We start from the raw sequence: 18,697 nt of genomic DNA, 5'->3' as shown, positions 1-18,697 counted from the left end.
ATAGGACTAAGAAGCACAGAGAAGCTAATTCTTCAGGAGGGAGTTGAGAGATAAATTCAGACAGAGCCAGGATTCTCTAGTGGTCAGAGATTCCCAGGTGGTGAGAGATGGTGATCTAACCAGGCCAAAACTATGGGGGAGAAGTTGTAAGTAGAGTAGGGGGGAAGCCATCTGAGAAAGGGTAGAGCAATAAAGACAAGTAGAGGAAAAGATCATGTGCCCTAATAATTATAGTGCTGGAATTTACAGGCTTAGCTTCAGTGATTGGCCAATACTTTGTTTCTGGTTGATGAGATGGACCATTGAATTCTTCCCTACATTTTTTTTTTTTTTTAAGTAGGCTCCATGCCCAGCATAGAGCCCAAAGTGGGGCTTGAACTCAGGACTCTGAGATCAAGACTTGAGCTGAGTTGAACTCAGGAGTGGGATGCTTAACTGCCTGAGCCATCCCAGTGCCCCATCCTACAGCTTCTTTTTACTTAAGTTTGACTCCTGGGGTTTTATATTCCTTGTCACCAAAGAAACTCAACTAGGTATAAATAAATGTAGCAGATCTTGACACTAGTGGGGAACTTACATCTAGTGCCAATGCCTCCTCTTAAATCCTCACACTTCCCCCAAGGATCTTCGGGCCATATTGAAGGAGAATAATGCCTTCCTCTCATTTCTTCACACTGGCAAAGGTCCTGCCTTCCAGAGGTTTTACAACATTCTGCTTAAAATATTTAAAGGAGGCTGCCATGTTCTGGAGTTTTAGGGTTTTTGTTCTAGTATTTTATTTTATTTTTTTACTGTATCCATTATTTTTAATGTCCAGCGTTTATAATACAAGGGCCAGCTCTCTCTCCCCACCTCAAGTTTATAAATTTTCGGTTGGCTTGTGAGGCCAATAGAGATTCTTCTTCTTGTCTAATTTGGTTTCTGGGAAGGCTTCACTCATGTCCTCAATGGTCATCTGATCAAACGGAAGTATGTTCCTTAGCCTTCTCCAGCTGTTTTGCGTATTGCACAATCCTGGCCTTTGAGACAGACAAAAACTCAGCACAACTTTTCACATCTTCTTTTCCTTCAGCGTCCACCTGAACAGTGTATTTATCCTCTGGCACAGGAATCCTCAGGGCATTGAACTTCTTCTCAAGGTCATCTACCAAATCAGCCTTCACCACATTGGCCTTGTAGTAAGCCCAGTCAGTGACAGGAGGTTTCTCAGGGAAAGTAGCCAACTCGGAAGTAAGTGTCTCGTTCCAAAATTTCAGGGAGTTAGCAATGACCTTCTGGTTTCAGGGTATGATCTCCCCAAAAGCTACCCAGTCAATGATTTTTAGAGCAAGTTTTCACCCAGCCGTCATGAGATCCTTCACCAACCCTGGCTGCCCAGAGTCCACAGCAGCAGGGAACTGAACTTTTTGTTCTAGTTTTAAGTCATAACAGATATTCAGACCAAGTGTAGTCGATAATCTAGTAGAGATACATAGAAGATGAATGCAAACACCAAACAGGTGTTCAAACTAGGTCAGATTCTAGGATCTTTCTGGCCTTTATAGTCAGGTTGCAGATACCCAAATCTTCCCTCATTCCTCCCACAACATGTTCTCTTATTTTCACACCCTTTTCGGAATGTGTCCCTATTTACCAATGTTCCTCTTAAAGGACGGCCCAGAGAACAGAATACACATGATCTGACCAGTGCAGAACACCCTAGAACCATTACCTCTTCAATCAGTACTCACTTCTGTCAATGCTGCCCAGCAGAGCACATGTCATTATTAACACCAGCCTGCACTGGAGGTTCCAGTTGAACTCAGAGTCATCTCAAGTATCCAAAGAAGTATCATCTTGGACCCAGCATTTGATAAGAAGCCAAGGAAAAAGGCCATCTGTGCCACAGGTTTGGACACCACTGAAAACTCATTACCTTTCAGAAATGCACCATTATCTTGGGAAAGAGCAGACAATAGAGGGGAAGGGAGATGAGAAGCTTCCAGAGGTAGCTTTCATTTGGCAGTTTTGCCTCTGTTCGGCCCTGGGAATTCAGGACCATAGAGACAGCCATCCAAAACCTCCAGAAGAAAGTTTTCACCTGCCTTCAACCTAGATAATACCAAGAAACATCCTCCCAACACTTCTCCATATCTGCACATTAAGGTTTACTGTCTGAGCTTCCTGGAATTCTGGATGTCTAAAGGTTCCACCATGGAAGCATTTTATGATTCAAGATCCAGACTCACAGAAAAGGGTGCCCGAACACACACACAAGAGGTGATCCCAGGGTATAACCTGGCAGAATGATGGAGTGAGGAAAGCTTCTTTTAAGTCAGTTGTGTCTGCTGCTTCATTGCAGAATAGTGACAGGATCCAATTTATCACCCCCCCACACACATACATACGCAAACACAAAAAATACTCCTACTCATCTCGTATTGTATGTGTGCGCATTAGGGCAGACAAGGAATTTCTGCAGATTCATAATCCCTATGTTAAATTCAGCCCAGCATCCAGGAATGATTGGTCAAGTAATTTTCTTGAAAATTATCCAAAGGGATTCTACTGGGGCTTCTTCCTCAACTTCAGCCCAGGGACTTCCTCAAGCCCAGGCACACTTCCATTCATGTATGTGCACGGGGTCAGATCACTTCCCAAATTCCAAAAAGTGCAAAATTCATCTCTTGGTTCATTCATTCAAAAGTACTCCACATCTACTACAGGCTTTCCCTCCAAAAACGCACCCTGTACCCAGGGTCGCGAGATGTCTCTGTATTAAATTGTTCTGTCCAACATAATACTTGGCAAAGGAGTTATAAAATCCTAACCTCCTGCAGGAGCTTAAGGGTGAGGAAAGCTGAGGTTTCACCAGCTATCACCTCCTAAAAACCAGGGGATCTGAACTGGGTTATGAAGTTTCGATCTAAGACCCAGATGACAGGGGACTGGAAGAGGCTGGTGACCATTTCCACTGCCAGCCTGGAAGGTTGCATGGACCCGTGATCATCATTGCAAGCCTGAAGAATTATGTCTTGAGTATTCCCGGCAACTCAATTACGGCATGCAAATTTTCCGCAGAGTTGACTTCTCGGCTTCAGGAGCCACGCACACGCTCCTTTGGGCTTTTTTGCACGAGGAAAACATTGTTGGGAAAGGAGCCTGAGGACCAACCACTGGAAAGTGCACTCAATAGCACTTTGGTTGAGATAATTGCTGTGTTTTTTTTTTTTTTTTAAATTGTAGGCTTCAGAGGTGACCACAAGCAAAATTTGTGACAGACATTTGACACTGAGAAACTGCCATGTACGGGTGAAACTTTTCACAGCCCCCCCTCCAAGACTGGTTTATTGACTAACATAAGAAAATCATATAAAACCACTGGAGTACGTTGGCCAAGTCTTCTTTTTGTTGTAATGCTCTTTTGCTAGGCACTGGGATCGTTCCTCACTACAGTCATGCAGACTCTCATCCAGGCAAGCTGGTTCGAGTTCACTGCATGGCGGGTGAGCAGCCCAGTGCACGGTGCCGCCATGTTGCTCTGTGAGCACAGACATGCAGATTGCAACGAGCCCCCTCACCCACCATGGGTTCAAGGGACTTTAGAGCCCCACTCAGTTCCTACAGAGTAGCTTCCTTATCCTCTGGGCCAGATGCTCTCCTTTATCCTTTCTGCCCGGAGCAGGCTCTGAAAGAAAACTTGCCAAGGAAGCGGTCTGGGAGATGGTGCAAAGGACAGAAGTCCATCAAATAGAGAAAAAAAAAATAGCACAATCCAGGGAAAATAAAAGACAGAGTTTGCAGAGGCGGTCTCCCTGCCCACGGTCATCAGGATCCTGTGATGTCAGTTAGTATAACAAGGATATAATCAGAAGAATGAAAGGAGGACTTTAGAAAGACACTCGAGTGGCAGGTCTCCAGCCCCAGCTGGGGCCATGGGTCCAGGCCAGAGGGTGGGAGCGGGCCAGCAACTTGCACAGTTATGCCCTGAAGCACATCCAGCAGGTTCCACGGCTCCTCAAGCCAACTTCCTAAGCAGGCTTTCCTCTCTGGACAAGAAAGCATCCCTGCCACTTAGCCTTGATAATCCTATTCTCGCTGTACAGATGTAATGCCATTTCCTGGTGTGGGAGACGCCAGGGAGGCTCTTAGTGTCTTAGTCTCACCACCTAAGAAATTACGATGAAATTTATCTCCTTGGATCCTTGGGAAGATTCAACAAGACAGTGGAGGTGAAAAAGCCTCTTGGGGCACCTATCACACAGTTTTGCCCTAAATGAGAGTTAATGTACATACAAACTACCCTTACAAATGAATCAGCACGTCTGGGGTACCTTCCATGCACTAAACAATGAGGATGACAGAAACGGACAAAGCATTTTTTCCCCTCAAGGAAATTACAGACCAGTTGAGGATATGAGTAGGCAAAGATGAGTTAAACACAGCGACCAAGCATTCAAAATGGATGTACATGGTGTTTGCCATGAGAATATTGAAGAAGAGACAAGGACAAGCAGGAAACCTGCAGAAAGAAGGATTTTAGCAGCACAATGAATGCTGAGGAAGACTTCGATGAGTCAAGAAGAGGTCCCAGATGGAGAAAGGCTTTCAGGCTTTCATGAGTTGACACAATAAAAGTTGGTCTTCCAAGAGCCCAGTTGCACTCTAGATCAAGCCTCATGTATTAAAGAAAAAAAGGTATCTACTTACTGTCTCCTCCATGAGGCTGATTCAGTACAGGAGAAAGCATATCTATGGTTTTCCAAATCCAGGAAGAGAACAGAGACAAGAAAAAGACAGCAGAAAATAAAGCAAGTGGAGAGATAACCATCTGTGTTTGCTAGTTTAGTCTTCCTTCAAATGTGTAATTATGATTCCAAGGGCTGTGATAGCCACTTGGAGAGACGATAGTCCAGGTCAAGCAAATAACGCACAAGGAGACAATCAACCTATAGGCAACAAACTGCATGTGCATGGTTTTTCTCTTAAAGATTTGTATCTGCCAACGGAAAACAAGAGGCTTCCTCCAAACATTTTGATTTCATAGGAAACATCAAATTCACAAGTCTTCAGCAAAGTCTAAAGTGGTATCAACCACCTCATCCCTAGAATAAAGCATAAGACTGTATTATTTTCATTTTGTAAGAAACATTCAAAGTTCAGGGCTGGAAAATTGTGTGTGGGCTGATGCCTGATAGTGCAGCCTGTTATTATGGAGTGACTCACGATAAATTTCCAGAGCCACCACACCTTAAAGTCAAACTCACTCAAGCCAGACAGTAAACTATTAGCAGAGATATTTTTGTAACCATAATTTCTAGTCTTTTAACTAATTTTTTTTTAAACTTGCAACATGGCCAGTTGTATAAGAGTCATAGAGCTCTCTTTTCTGGCATCAGGGTCTTGGAATATTTAGTCCTTAAAAAACAATACAAAATAAAAACATGCCCCTGGGGTATTTTAAGGAATTTTTCAACTGACCAACTTGGTCAACCAGCATGATCCTGGAGTACTGGCTCCATCATGTCAGCCAGCCCTGTCTCCTCACCACAAGGAAGACTCAGCCCAGGACTCCTGTGGTTGTGGCCACATCTGCCCCAGGTATCCAAAAGGAAGTCTCTCCATGGCGAACCCAAGCTGGGGATAGCACCATGTAGGGAGAGTTGCTGACAAGACCGGGGTGCTCTGCAAGAGGTTTGCGTGTGGACTAGAATTTGTCAGATTTGTTCTAGTACCAAGTAAAGCAACCAGTAAAACACTCCTACCTCAGGTAAAGCTCTCATCCCTTGGCCCGCATCCAGTTTTGGTCACCTGCCTTCACACACTTCATACTCCCACCATGAACCCACATGAGCAAGTCACATCCTGTCAATGCCTGAAGGCCCAGAGTTGAAAGCTCCCATCTAATGTCAGTGTGTGTTCTAGAACCCTGGAAGAGGCCCAGGACAGACTCGGGCTCAAGGTTTCTAGACAGCAACTGAATCGACCAGCTTTTCTCCATGTATTTTTAATTATCTTTAGGACACACTATCAATTAAGTGATGGAGGGAGTTCTCGATGGTGACTGTGACAGGTCGTTTGACTATTTCTGAGCTGGGTTTCATGTGAGGAACCCACTGTTAAATGGGAATGAATGGAACAGAAATAATAATGTCTAATGTGTGCTGTCTACCTAGTTCCATCTCTGACACCGCTGCAAGGATTTCAGATGTGTTAGGAAGCTCTTTCCTAGGGCAATATCTCCCATTCTTGTTACACACTAAATCAGTGGAGTGAATGATTAGATTTTGGCCTCCCCAGAGTCTCCCTGTTTGGGGGCAGGGCCAGAGAAGCAGAGGGAAGACCTTGATGGCGTGGAGGCCAGCCGAGGCTTCCTGCCCACGGTCAGCCTGAGGAACCACAACTGGCAGGGCAGAGGCTGGGAACAGGAGACAGGGGGAGGATGCTGACGCACCACAGACAGCTCGGAGGTTTTTTCCTTGGTTAGGAACACAGACTGTGTGCACACCTCAGTCATCAGCCCTTGAAAAGGGCAATTGGATGGAGGGGTTTGACAGACACGGAGAAGGCAGAAAGGTGAAGGCAGAAACCACATGTGTCCCTTCACTCTTTTGTCCTGGCACTGGCAGGACGTGTCATGTGGCACGTAGGCACTGAATGAATGATACGCAGCAGAGTTTGTGCAGGAAAGGCCAGGACGGTTGAGGTAATGGATTGTACACCATGAGGAGACTGACAGAAGGGACCAGTCTCCCAATCCAAGGTGTCTAGACGGAGAGGGGAGAGCATGTTCCCTTGTTCTGTGTGCCCGCTTTCCTGCTTAAATGTCAGTCGTGGCTAGGACTGGTCAGTGCAGGAGACCTTCGTAAGGCAGCAAATCCCACTTCCTCAGCAGGCTTCTTCTGATCCCAGCCCTCTGTGCTCTACATGGGTCAGGACCTGAGGTCTGGGGTCTCCCTAGAAGTCCAGGATTCCTTGCCTTCCTTGCATACCTCGTGGGCAGCTTCTGGTTAAGAGACGGTCTTCACTCACCTCTTTTTCATCCTCCTACAAAACCACTTCCTCTCCTGTTCCATCCTCCCAAACCACGCCCGTACTTTGCCCCCAAAGACAGTTTCAGTGTTTCTGTTCCAGTCCATATTAAGATTCAGGGGTCCCTTCATAACATGACGCACAGAAGGAAAGAACAAGATTCTAATCTCAAATCAGCCCTCCTCCTCACATCTGCTTTGCCTTACACACTCATTTCTGTTCCTTCTTCCCCTGCCACCCCTCCTACCCCACAGAGACTCACTATGGTTGGATTGTGTGGGCCTGAGTCAGAAGCTCCACAGCTTCTGTCAGGAGGTGGCAAGCTCTGACGTTCCCCGTCCTGTCCTCCTCACCTTGAATTTCTAGAACATCTACCTGTTCTGCAGAGGCTTCCAATTACACAGAGCACACACATTGTCTCATTCATCTATGAGACATTTTCCCTTGTTGTTTGTACAATCTTGTGCCCACTGACTCGTTCTAACTGCTGCTTATCTTTTCCCCAAGGCAGGGAGAAAGTGTGGTCTGATGACTGGAGAAGATCCCTAGAAATTGGGAGACCCTGCAGACTGGGGAAAATGACTTTGACTCTCTGGGAAACTGGTGTTTCATCAGCCTTGGGTGAGTGGACAGAAAGCAGCTCGAGTGTCCAGAGAGGGACATCCTCAGTTGCTGGCCCTTCCTGCAGGTAGGCACACAATACTTCTGGTCTCTGTCTGGTTCCAAGAACAAGCAGATGCCCTATTACATGGTCCTATTCCTCTTCTCCCTGTCCCCAGTTTTGACTTTAGCTCTTCCTGCTTCCCTTGATCAAATAAGTTGACTTCTTGGGCAAATCAATGTTTGCCCAGTAAACCTCATGAACTGACACCCTGGGTGGGCCCCGTAATGAAGCACACGGCATCAATAGCTTGGGCCCAGAATGGGTGAAATGCATACGTGAGCTTTCCATCAAGATTTATGATGAATGACTTCCACTCCCAACTTCTATGGATAAGGATGAGGACACTTTCCATCTCAAGGGACAAATTAGCGAGAGCCAAGAAAGAAATCCAGGAGTTTACAGACTTGGGTGCATTTGAGGCAAATATATCAGGCAGAGCTGGATATAAGGTCTGCAATAATGTCATCAGAGGTTGTTATCCCAAAAGGTAAACAATGACAGCTGTTGGTGAGGATGTGGTTGGGATACAGGAATGTGGTTGGATGAGGTGTTGGTAGGAAGGTAGATTGGTGCAGCTACTATGGAAAGTCATCCCCACTCCCCAAATTAAAAATAGAGCTACCAGGGGATCCAGCAATCCCTATTCTGGTGTATACCCAAAAGAAATGAAATCAATACCTCCAAAATATGCCCCCATCTTCATGTGCATTGCAGCATTATTCACAATAGCCGGGACATAGAAACGAACTAAGTCTCCATCAACAGATGAATGGATAAAGAAATGTGTGTCATACACATGCATGCACACACACACAAACATACAGTGGAATATTATTTAGCCTGAGAAAAAAGAGATCCTGTTATTCACAACCACATGGATGAACTTAGAGGACATTACCTAAGTGAAACAAGCCGGCCACAATAAAAAAGTACTGCATGATCTTACTTACATGTGGAATCTAAAAATGACAAATATGTAGAAGCAGAGAGTAGAACAGGGGTTGTGGGGTGGGGGGATTTTTGTCAAAGGGTATGAAGTTGCATTTAGGTAGAATGAAAAATTCTAGAGATCTAATATGCAGTATATTTATGGGTTAACAATACTGTATTAAATATTGGAAATTTGCTAAAAAAATGGATTTCAGGTACTCTCACCACAAAAAAAGAAGAAGAAGAAGAAGGAAGAGGAACGTAACTATATAAGGAGATGACATGTTAATTAGCTTGACTGTAGTAGTCATTTTACTACATGTATCAAGTCATCATATTGTATGTTGTACATCTTAAATATATTCAAATTTTATGATAAATAAATTTGAAATAAAAATGTAAATGTCTTTTTTAAAGGTTTGTTTTTTTTTTTAAGAGAGTGAGAGAGCATGCAGAGGGTGGGCATAGGGAGAGAGAGTGAACCCTCAAGCAGACGTCCCATGGAGCTTGACATGGGACTCGATCTCACAACCCCAAGATCATGACTTGAGCCAAAACCAAGAGTCCGATGCTTAACAGTCTGAGCAACCCAGGCACCCCAAAATATAGATGTCTCTAGAGAGAGCAGTGCCTATCTCCACCTGTTGGACAAGTGTTCTCCAAAAGGTTGAAGATGGTTACCAGCACAGAGCTCGTGGAATGAGAGTATTTTCCAATTATTCCAGCAAAAATGTCCTGTTTGGGCCACATATCCACTCCCAAATTATTCTTGGATCATGTGGCTTCTTCTGTGGCAGGGGAGACCTGTCTCAGGTTATGGAATATGTTCTCCATAAGAGAAAAGCATTCAGTTCCTAGAAGGATAGAAATGGATGTTGGACAAGCAAAAACATGCTATGTCTCCTGTACTGCCTGCAACCAGCTAGGAGCCCAGACTGCAAAAACTTGCAGCAAACCGGGATACCTAGTGCACCCAGGGCTCAGTCTTCTAAACTTCATATATTTCCAATAAGGGCGGAGAGCTGAGGTCATGTGCTAGAAATATGGAACCATAACAATGTGGCACTCTTTTTTTTTTTTTTCCTGTAGTTGGATAAGACTCTTCCAGCTTGTGGAAAGTCAAATACAAATAGCCATCGGCTTTGCTGCCATCATCAAAATATTTCTATGACTCACAAGATAAATGAGAAAAATACACAAAAGGAGTCAAAGTTACACTGAAGTTAGATTGTAATCACACCCTTGAGTTCTGACAACCCACTGACAAAATTTCCTGCTGAGAGTATATTACTGACTTATTTTTCTCCACAGAAGGTACCTGATTAGCCTAAAGCAGATTATCTGCTCTATGGATTATCTGAGATCAGCTTTTCACACAAGCTGCTATCCCATCAGCCATCATCAACTCCTGTCCCCACCGCTGAGTTGCCCAATGAAGATAAACACTGACCCGCGGATCCAAAGACTCCAGTTTAAGGCTACGAGTCATCCGATGAAGGACAAGTCAGCTTACAAGACATCACTCTTTAAACACTGACACTGAAGTCTCTTAAGTGGGTGAGGACAGCTTCTCTACAGTAAGAGGATCAGGACTCTCTCCAGTATTGAGGACACTTGAACACCCTGATGGTCCGCCAGGAAGTCGGGATTTCTGAGGTAGACTTTCTGTTCAGAAAAGGAAGATTTCAAATGCCCAGTGGAGTATGTGAAGCCCAGTTCAACATGCAGAAGTTTCCCTGACTTGAGCTTTCTTATCCTCTGGCTTCTGTGTCTCCACGAGGTCCACATCTCAGTAGCAGCCAACCATCAAAATTTGGGGATTGCCTGCTATGGGACAAGTATGGGAGAACAAAGACAAACCGGAAGGGCGCACTTCCAGGCAAGATGCTGTTGTGAGCTCGAGTTGAGAACTTTCCAACTCTACCCCAAGCTCAGCAGTGATATTTGAAACAGTGATATATGTCCTGTTAAGGACAAGGACAGACCTGCTGGATCATTTTAGATGTAATTAGAACATCCATGTATACGAAAAACATATGGATGACTTACCAAAAAAATTAAATGTATGGTTTTCAAAACAATGGAGAGAAAGAGGAGTTGTGGAGAAATAAAAATACATATTTTTAAGATAGTAGCAGTAAGTCCAATTATGAAAATACCACAATCAGTAACAACATATTAAGTTTATTTATTAAAAGACAAACTATCAGGTTGAATTTTTTTTTAAAAAGCTTATGTGTTTTAGAAAGTTCACTTTCCTGCCAAAAGGGATGAGAGAGCAAAACCAGATGTCAGGGCATCAGGTAGAAAGTCATAGCTCTTCCAGATGAGAAGCAGGGGCCTCGCTTAAAGCAGCTCTGGGATGGGACTGAGGAGGTGCAGGGACATGCTAGAGGGAGATCTGATGGGTGTGGTAGCTGGCTAGAGCAAGCTGAATTAGAAGGACTTCATGAGGAAGATCAGCAATTGTATGCTGGGTGTCGTCTATATGTAGGTGGGGGTTAAAAGTGAAGAAATCAAATTACCTAAAAGGATGGGAGAAAGATAAGCATCGAAACCTTGGCAACACCAGTTCTTGAAGGACACACAGAGGAAGAGAACCCAACGAAGGATCCTAAGACAGATTAGATCGATTTTGTCACATAGCCACTGGAAAAGAAGACTTTGGAGGGGGATGTCCCCAATATCAGATACTTTCTTGCGGTCAAAGAAAGCCAGAACCAAAAAACACATGTTGGATTTGACACCATGGAGATCGCTTGAAAGCTTTGCCCTCATTAACCTCGTGGGTTGGAAGGAAGCGTCAGCTTGAACATGAACAGTGATCCCTGCAGGTCCCTCCACAGTGTTTCTCTAGGTGACCTCGGGTGTTAACCAGTTTAATGCTCATAATAAAATGTCGCCATCCAGTACCCAGGATGATGCTGTCTTCTCACCAGGCTTCTTCAAATTCTACAAGTTTCCCAATACCTATCTTCCATCTCCTACAAAGCAGCTGGCTCAGAGCACAAATCTTCAAGTTCCATTCCCTGACTTCTCTCTTCCCTTTTCAGGATTTTCTCACTTCTTTTCCTTCAAGGGAGGGACAGATCCGCCTTCCTTTGGAAGGTAGAATGGATCAGCCATCCTTCTTTTATATTCAGGGCAACCAGAATTTACCAAGTAGCTTCTGCACGCCAGGCACTGAGCTAGGCACTTTCACATTTTTAATTCACTTCTGACAGGCCTGTGGTGAGGCAAGTGGTATCACCTTATTTTGCAGAAGAAGTTATCCAGCAAAAGGTACAAATGCTGCCTCTTCTTAGCTAAGGGTAAACAGGAATGCTCATTCCTGGGTCAAAGAAGTTCTACTACTGTCACGTTGAACACAGATAACATCCTATTGGTCCAATGTCATGAGCCAAATGTGGGAATTATGAGTAATTTTTTAACACCTTTGATATTAGCGATGGTAGTGAAACTGCTCAAGGAAGTAGGCTTTGGAAGAGAGGTGTCTAATCTGCTCAGGCTGCTGTAACAAAATACCATAGTCTGGGGGGCTTAACCAACAAACATTGGTCACAGTCCTGGAGAATAAGAGTCCAAGATCAGGATGCTGGCCTGGTCCAGTTCCAGTAAGGCTCCAGTTCCTAGCTTGTAGACAGCCACCTTCTCACTGTGTCCTCAGATGGCCAACAGAGAGCTCTGGTCTCTTCACCACCTGCTATGGACACCCATGTCATCATGGCGGTTCTGCCCCCATGACCTCATCCAAATCTAATTACCTCCCAAAGACCCCATCTCCAAACCACCACCCCATGGGGGTCAGGGCCTCAACACAGGAATTGTGGCAGAATACAAACACGCAGTCCGTAGCAGGAAGGAAAGAGGAAGGAAGAAAGGAAGGGAGGGAGGGAGGAAGGAAGGAAAAGAAAGGGGAGAAAGGGACAAAAAAGAAAAAAGAGATCGTGGGAGCAACAGAAAAGATTCTGGTGCACCAGGGACTTAGGCCAAGAAGGCACAACCACCACAGGAAATTGTCCTCAGAGCCCAGGCAGCATCCGGGCCAGGAAGAGGAGACAGCTCACACCTGGCTTTAATAAAGAGCCCCTCCTGTCAACCCTGTCTCCGTCTTTGCCATGGTCATGAAATGCTGGGTTTTTTAAAACCCAAAATGCAACTTGCCTGGCACTCTGCCACTTGAACTACAATCTCTGTATTTTTTGGAAGCAATGGATTTATTTCTGCCCCACTAATTAACATGCTGTTTGAGAAAGAAAAAAAAAAAAAAAAAAACCTCTTTCTTGGTTAGGATGCCCAAATTGAAATCTCTTCTCCAAAGAAGAGAATGCAGGTAGAGAAGCTCATCGATCATCAATTTCTCCTTGTTACCCAACACGTTAATTTTTCAGCGGACTTGCAAGTCAGACAAACTTCCCACTCTGTTAGGTTCTGCTGACACAGGCACTCACAAAGGACACTTTCACGGAATCTCTCTGCCCTGGCTCCTGGCAGTTCTGTCATCAACACCATTTGAATATTTTCTATTTTATTGTCTATTCTAATTTTACGGGCTTAAGCAAAAGCCACTTTCATACCGGTTACTTACGGCTTTCTTAACTTTGTGATTAAGTCAGAAAAATTCGGTTTGAAGCTGCCTATAATTTAAGGCTTCAAGATCCAACCATGTATTTCCACTTGCCTGTGGTCCAAAATGATTTCAGTGTTTCTCCTCATCTTCAAGGCTCCCCAAATCAGTAGATATGACCTCCCACTGCCCCACAGCAGCAGCCGAAGGAAACTGGGGAAAGGCTTTTTCCACCTAAGACCACAAGCTCTGAAACCACTTCCTCTCCTCATTCTCCTTGACCTTTCTTCGGCATGAGGCTCCATTAATCACACCTTCCTTGAAACACTCTCTTTGTATGCCTGTGTAAGAGCAAAGGTTTTGCATCAACAAATTAGGTTGATTGTGAGTTGCCATCTGGCACTTTCTAACTGCCAGACATTGAGGAAATTACTTAATAACTGTGAATCTCTGTTCCTACATCTCTGAAGGAGGGATGAAAATCACTCCTTCATACGAGTGGTGATGAAGATTACATCAGCTGCTTGTAAAGTGTTTGCAAAGGAGCACGTCTCCATGAGATGACAAAAATGGCTGATGTTCCCCACCTCCCAATTGTGTCTCCTTTGCTGGCTCCTAAGTAATGATTTCCCCCCAAGCCGCCTCAGTCTTCAGCTGCCTGCTCATCCTTCTCTACCTTTGGTCTCTGCCCCTCACCCCGACCCTACCAGACCTCACCTGGGAGCCAACAGACTAGCCTAGCATCTTACATGCACAGAGTCTCCCTTGGAGAAATGGCTTCACCCCTGGGTCCCAGTCTCCATGTTTATAAAATGAGATGCTGAGTGGGTGAAGGATAAGGCAAGCTTCCCTCTTGCCCCTTCCTAAATATGTGAAGTAATTTCCCCTGCCTCTTCCCCAGTTGTCCCCTTGTCCTCTCCTTTTTCTCCCCCCCCCCACTTCTCCCTCATGTCTAGAACAGAATTTGGCTAATTTACCAGATTATAACAGTTCAGGCTGGAAATATCTAGTAGAAGTTTCTATCTCTAAGCTTGTACTCTCTCCCTCTCTCAAATAAATGAATAAAATCTTTTTCAAAAAGAAATGCAGCTTAGTGAAAGGCATAAAATTAATGAGGATACTGAGGTGTTCCCTCTCTCATTAAGCTGAGCTACATATGTTAATAAATAATTTCCATGAGAAAGTAAGTTTGTTCAGCCATCTGGAAAGCAATTGACAGCACTTAAGCAAAGTGACTCATTATACTCTATCATCTGGCAGCTCCAGGGCAGATACAAGGGTATTAAGTATGAGAATGGTCACCGTAACAGAGATTTGAAAGCAGTCTTGGTATCCACTGGGTGAACAGATCGATAAAATAGACGGTACACATCCCGCTATACTATGTAACAAGAGAAGATAAGGGCTAGATGTGCATGCAGCAGCATTAAGAGAGCTGAAAAACAGCACCGAAAAAGGAATAAACAGAATGCAATACTCAGCACACTACCATTTATATAATTAACAATACCTGCCCACAGAATTGGTCGCCTCTGGATAATTCAAGGAAAGCAACACGTTCATTTTGAAAACTGGTAGATGAGAGGAAAGAATCAAGCATGTAGTCCGACTTTCCTCTATGAATTATACCATGGATAACCAAATAATATATCCAGGGAAGTTTCTTGTTCTAGGAGTGTTCTGGCTAGCAAACAAAGAAGGAATGTTAGAATTAGAACATCACCATTTTGCAACATCTAATTGTGGCTGACTCTAAGGCAGCCCATTTATCCCTGGTATTCATGCCCTTGGGTAATCCTCTCCTCTGGATGCTGGGTGGGACCTGGGACTCGCTTCTAATCCATGAAATGCAGTACAGTGATGGGCTGTCTCCTCCATGATTACATTACATAAAACTGTACTTCCGTTTTGCCAGCAGACCCACGATTGAATGTCTCTTTTGCTGGTTTCCAGGACGTAAGCTGCTATATGGAGAGACCCAGGTGCCCAGGAACTGAGGATGGCCTCCAACCAACAATCAGCAAGGAACAGAGACCCTGTCAGACAAGCTCAAGGACCCGAACTGCTCTATAACCACATATGCTTGGAAGTAGATCTTTTCCCAGTCGAGCCTGAAATGATATCAACCCTAACCAACCCCTTGTTTTCAGACTTCTGAGAGACCCTGAATGTAAGGCCACAGCTAACTCATGCCTGGATTTCTAAGAGAATGTGTGTGTCAGTATTGTCACCCACCGATAGCTGACTAATATATACTAAGAAGCTGACAGGATCCGAGGCTTGGGTCATCAATGGCCGCTAATATCACACACAAAAAAGCGACAACCAGGGTGCCTGGGTGGCTCAGTGGGTTAAGCCGCTGCCTTCGGCTCAGGTCATGATCTCAGGGTCCTGGGATCGAGTCCCGCATCGGGCTCTCTGCTCAGCAGGGAGCTTGCTTCCCTTCCTCTCTCTCTGCCTGCCTCTCTGCCTACTTGTGATCTCTCTCTGTCAAATAAATAAATAAAATCTTAAAAATTAATTAATTAATTAATTAATTAATTTTTTAAAAAAAAAGCAACAACCATATATTATGGGCATCCTGATGGAAGGACACAAGAGAAACCATGAAACAGTCTGATCCAAAAAATTAAACATCTGATGAAGTCCTTCAATTCAGCTACTAGATCAAAGAGACTACAGAAAACAGAAGTCACACCACCACAATGAAGCCATCAGCAGAATCACACTATGGTAAATCCTATGGACAAACAACCTGGGATTGTCAACAAATAAATTACAAGGGGAAAAACCCATTTCAGTGGGAAACCTACTGATTAAAAGAAACTTAAAGGAATAACGATCAATCACTATGTAGGTATACTTATGTGTTCACTTATTTGAATCCTGAGTCATATAAATAAACTGAAAACAAATAAAATTTATAAAAGATGAAAATTTGAGCACTGGCTCGTCAATGAGATTAAGGAAATGAGATTTTTTTTAAGTTATTGATAAGAATATTGTGGTTCTATTACCTTGCAGAAATACACACAGAAGTATCTATGGATGAAATGATCCGATGCCTGGAAGGAGGGAGGTGGATGGGGTGTGGAAAGGGACAGATTGGCCATGGACTGATGGTGGCTGAAGATGAAGAATGGACTCAGAAAGGTTATTTTACTCTTTCACCTCAAATTCCCCATAAACAAAAGTTTTAAAAATTACATGCTCGGTGGCTCAGTCGGTTAAGCGTCTATCTTCAGATCACATCGCGATCCCAGAGTCCTGGGATCGAATCCTGCATTGGGCTCCCTGCTCAGTGGGGAGTCGGCTTCTTTCTCTGCCTCTGTCCCCCACTCATGCACCCTCTCTCTATCCCAAATAAATAAAATCTTTATTTTAAAAAATTACATGCAGACGAGAAAGCAAACATTTTGTAAGAACACTTGCAAGCAAAGGGATATAAAATTAGACTGGTTTCATAGAGAGAAGGAAAGAAGACTGGCAAATGGGGATAAAAAGAAAAGAGTAAAGCAACCCTACTCTTCAGTAAATATCAGAAGGAAATGAAATCGAGATTTAAAAGCGATACCAGCATCCCCATGTTCATGGCAGCATTACTGACAAAAGCGAAGATACGGGAGGCATCACTGATGGATGAATGGATAAAGAAGGTGTGGTAGGATATACAATCCAACATCATTCAGCCATAAAAAAGAAAGACCTCCCACCACTTGTGACAAAATGGATGAACCTTGAAGCATTATGCTAAGTGATAAGTCAGACAGTAAAGAAAATATACTGTAGGGGCACCTGGGTGGCTCAGTTAGTTAAGTGTCTGCCTTTGGCTCGGGTCATGATCCCGAAGTCCTGGGATTGAGCCCCACATCGGGCTCCCTGCTTGGCAAGAAGCCTGCTTCTCCCTCTCCCCCTGCTTCTGTTCCCTCTCTGGCTCTGTCTTTATCTGTCAAATAAATAAATAAAATATTAAAAAAAAAAAAGAAAAGAAAACATACTGTACATTCTCACTTATATGTGGAATCTAAAAAAGACAAACTCATAGAAACAGAGAGTCGACCGGTGGTTACCATGGGTTGGGAGGTGGGGGGAGAGGGGGAGAAAGTTGGTCAAAGAGTACAAATTCCCAGTTATAAAAGGAAAAAGATCTGGAGAATCTAATGTACAGCATGGTGACTATAGTTAACAATACCTTATCATATCCTTGAAAGTTGCTAAGAGTAGATATTAAATCTTCCTACCACACACACACGCACACAGAACAACAAAGCAACAAAAAATTATGTGAGGAGATGGACTGTTAACTAACCTCATTGTAACACTGCACAATACCTACCTGTATCAAATCATCACTTGCATACCTTAAACTTACACAATGTTTTCTGTCAACTAAATCCCAGTAAAGCTGGGAGTGGGGGACTGTGAGTAAATAAGTCACAAAGTAAGGAGGGCGCCACCCGAACCAGTGACGACTGGCAGCTTATAAACAGAAGAGAAGGAGTCACTCTTTACTCACTGAGTTCAGGAGGACAAAGGTTTTCCCAGGGCTTTTCCTGTCAGCCTTTCCTATCCGGCTTTTCTCTGGTGATTGACTCTACGACTGTATTTCTCTCGGTCCCAACCAGTTTCCTCCAGTGTCTCTAGAATCCTTCACCAGGCACCTTCCCACTGCCCGCTCCCACACCCTAGTCCCACCGAGCATCACCAGGGTCCTTCAGTGGTCTCCTGTCCTCATGCTGCAACATTCTCTCCGTGCAATCCTCCTCGGCCCCCAGCACCCACCGACTGACTCTACGATCCATCGTCATCTAATACAACCGCATCACTGCTCTGCTCAAAATCCAACAACGGTTTTCTCATAACCCAACCAATACCATTAACATTCTCTTCCCAAGATGCAAAGCCTTCAGCTATGGGCTGCAACCTCTTTTCCACCATTAGCTCCCACCACTTCTCAATATGAACTCAATCCCACCTCCCCTCCCTGCCCAGCACCCCCATTCCCCAGTTCAGCCCAAACCGACCAAACCAACCCACCACCAGCCCTGAAGCAAGAGCAAACAGTGCTTCCCCGGTGACTTCTAACCCTCTCTTCAACTGGGACACAAACCCCACTTAGCTCCCCTCCAAGAGGTGGGGCTGCTGAGATGATTGGGATATATTTGCGATGCCTGCTCTAGGGGCGTGTGGTCTGTGGTCCTGGGCCTGGTCTCTGGTGCTGTGGCTTCCCATTGGCTGAAGCCATTTGCAGTATCTGGAGCTGCTTCTCCAGGGTAGCTAAGTCCCAAACTTGCAGGCCAAGGGCTTCGTTCATCTCTCACCTCTGAGACAGCAAGGGTAAACGGAGCTAGGCCAACCCAACCATCTCTCTTTCCTCTGTCCTCTCTCCTGTGTAGGAGAAGGGTCAGTTTCACTTAGACTGTGAGCCAAAGCAGGTCCGCTGCTCGGAGAGCCAGAGAACACCTACAGATAATCAAAACAGCCTGATTTCAGATGACAGGGAGTGATTGCAAAGCTTACGTCAG

At 44.5% G+C, this 18,697-nt stretch overlaps 1 pseudogene; it reads right to left on the bottom strand.

The window, feature by feature from the left end:
- Positions 1 to 414: 414 nt before the first annotated feature.
- On the bottom strand, positions 415 to 17,974 carry LOC116574084 (annotated as a pseudogene).
- Positions 17,975 to 18,697: the final 723 nt, after the last annotated feature.

This window comes from Mustela erminea, chromosome 15 (genome assembly GCF_009829155.1).
Source record: "Mustela erminea isolate mMusErm1 chromosome 15, mMusErm1.Pri, whole genome shotgun sequence".
NCBI classification, from domain to species: domain Eukaryota; kingdom Metazoa; phylum Chordata; class Mammalia; order Carnivora; family Mustelidae; genus Mustela; species Mustela erminea.
The sequence above is the reverse complement of the archived record's forward strand: the minus strand, read 5'-3'. Positions and strand labels throughout refer to the sequence as shown.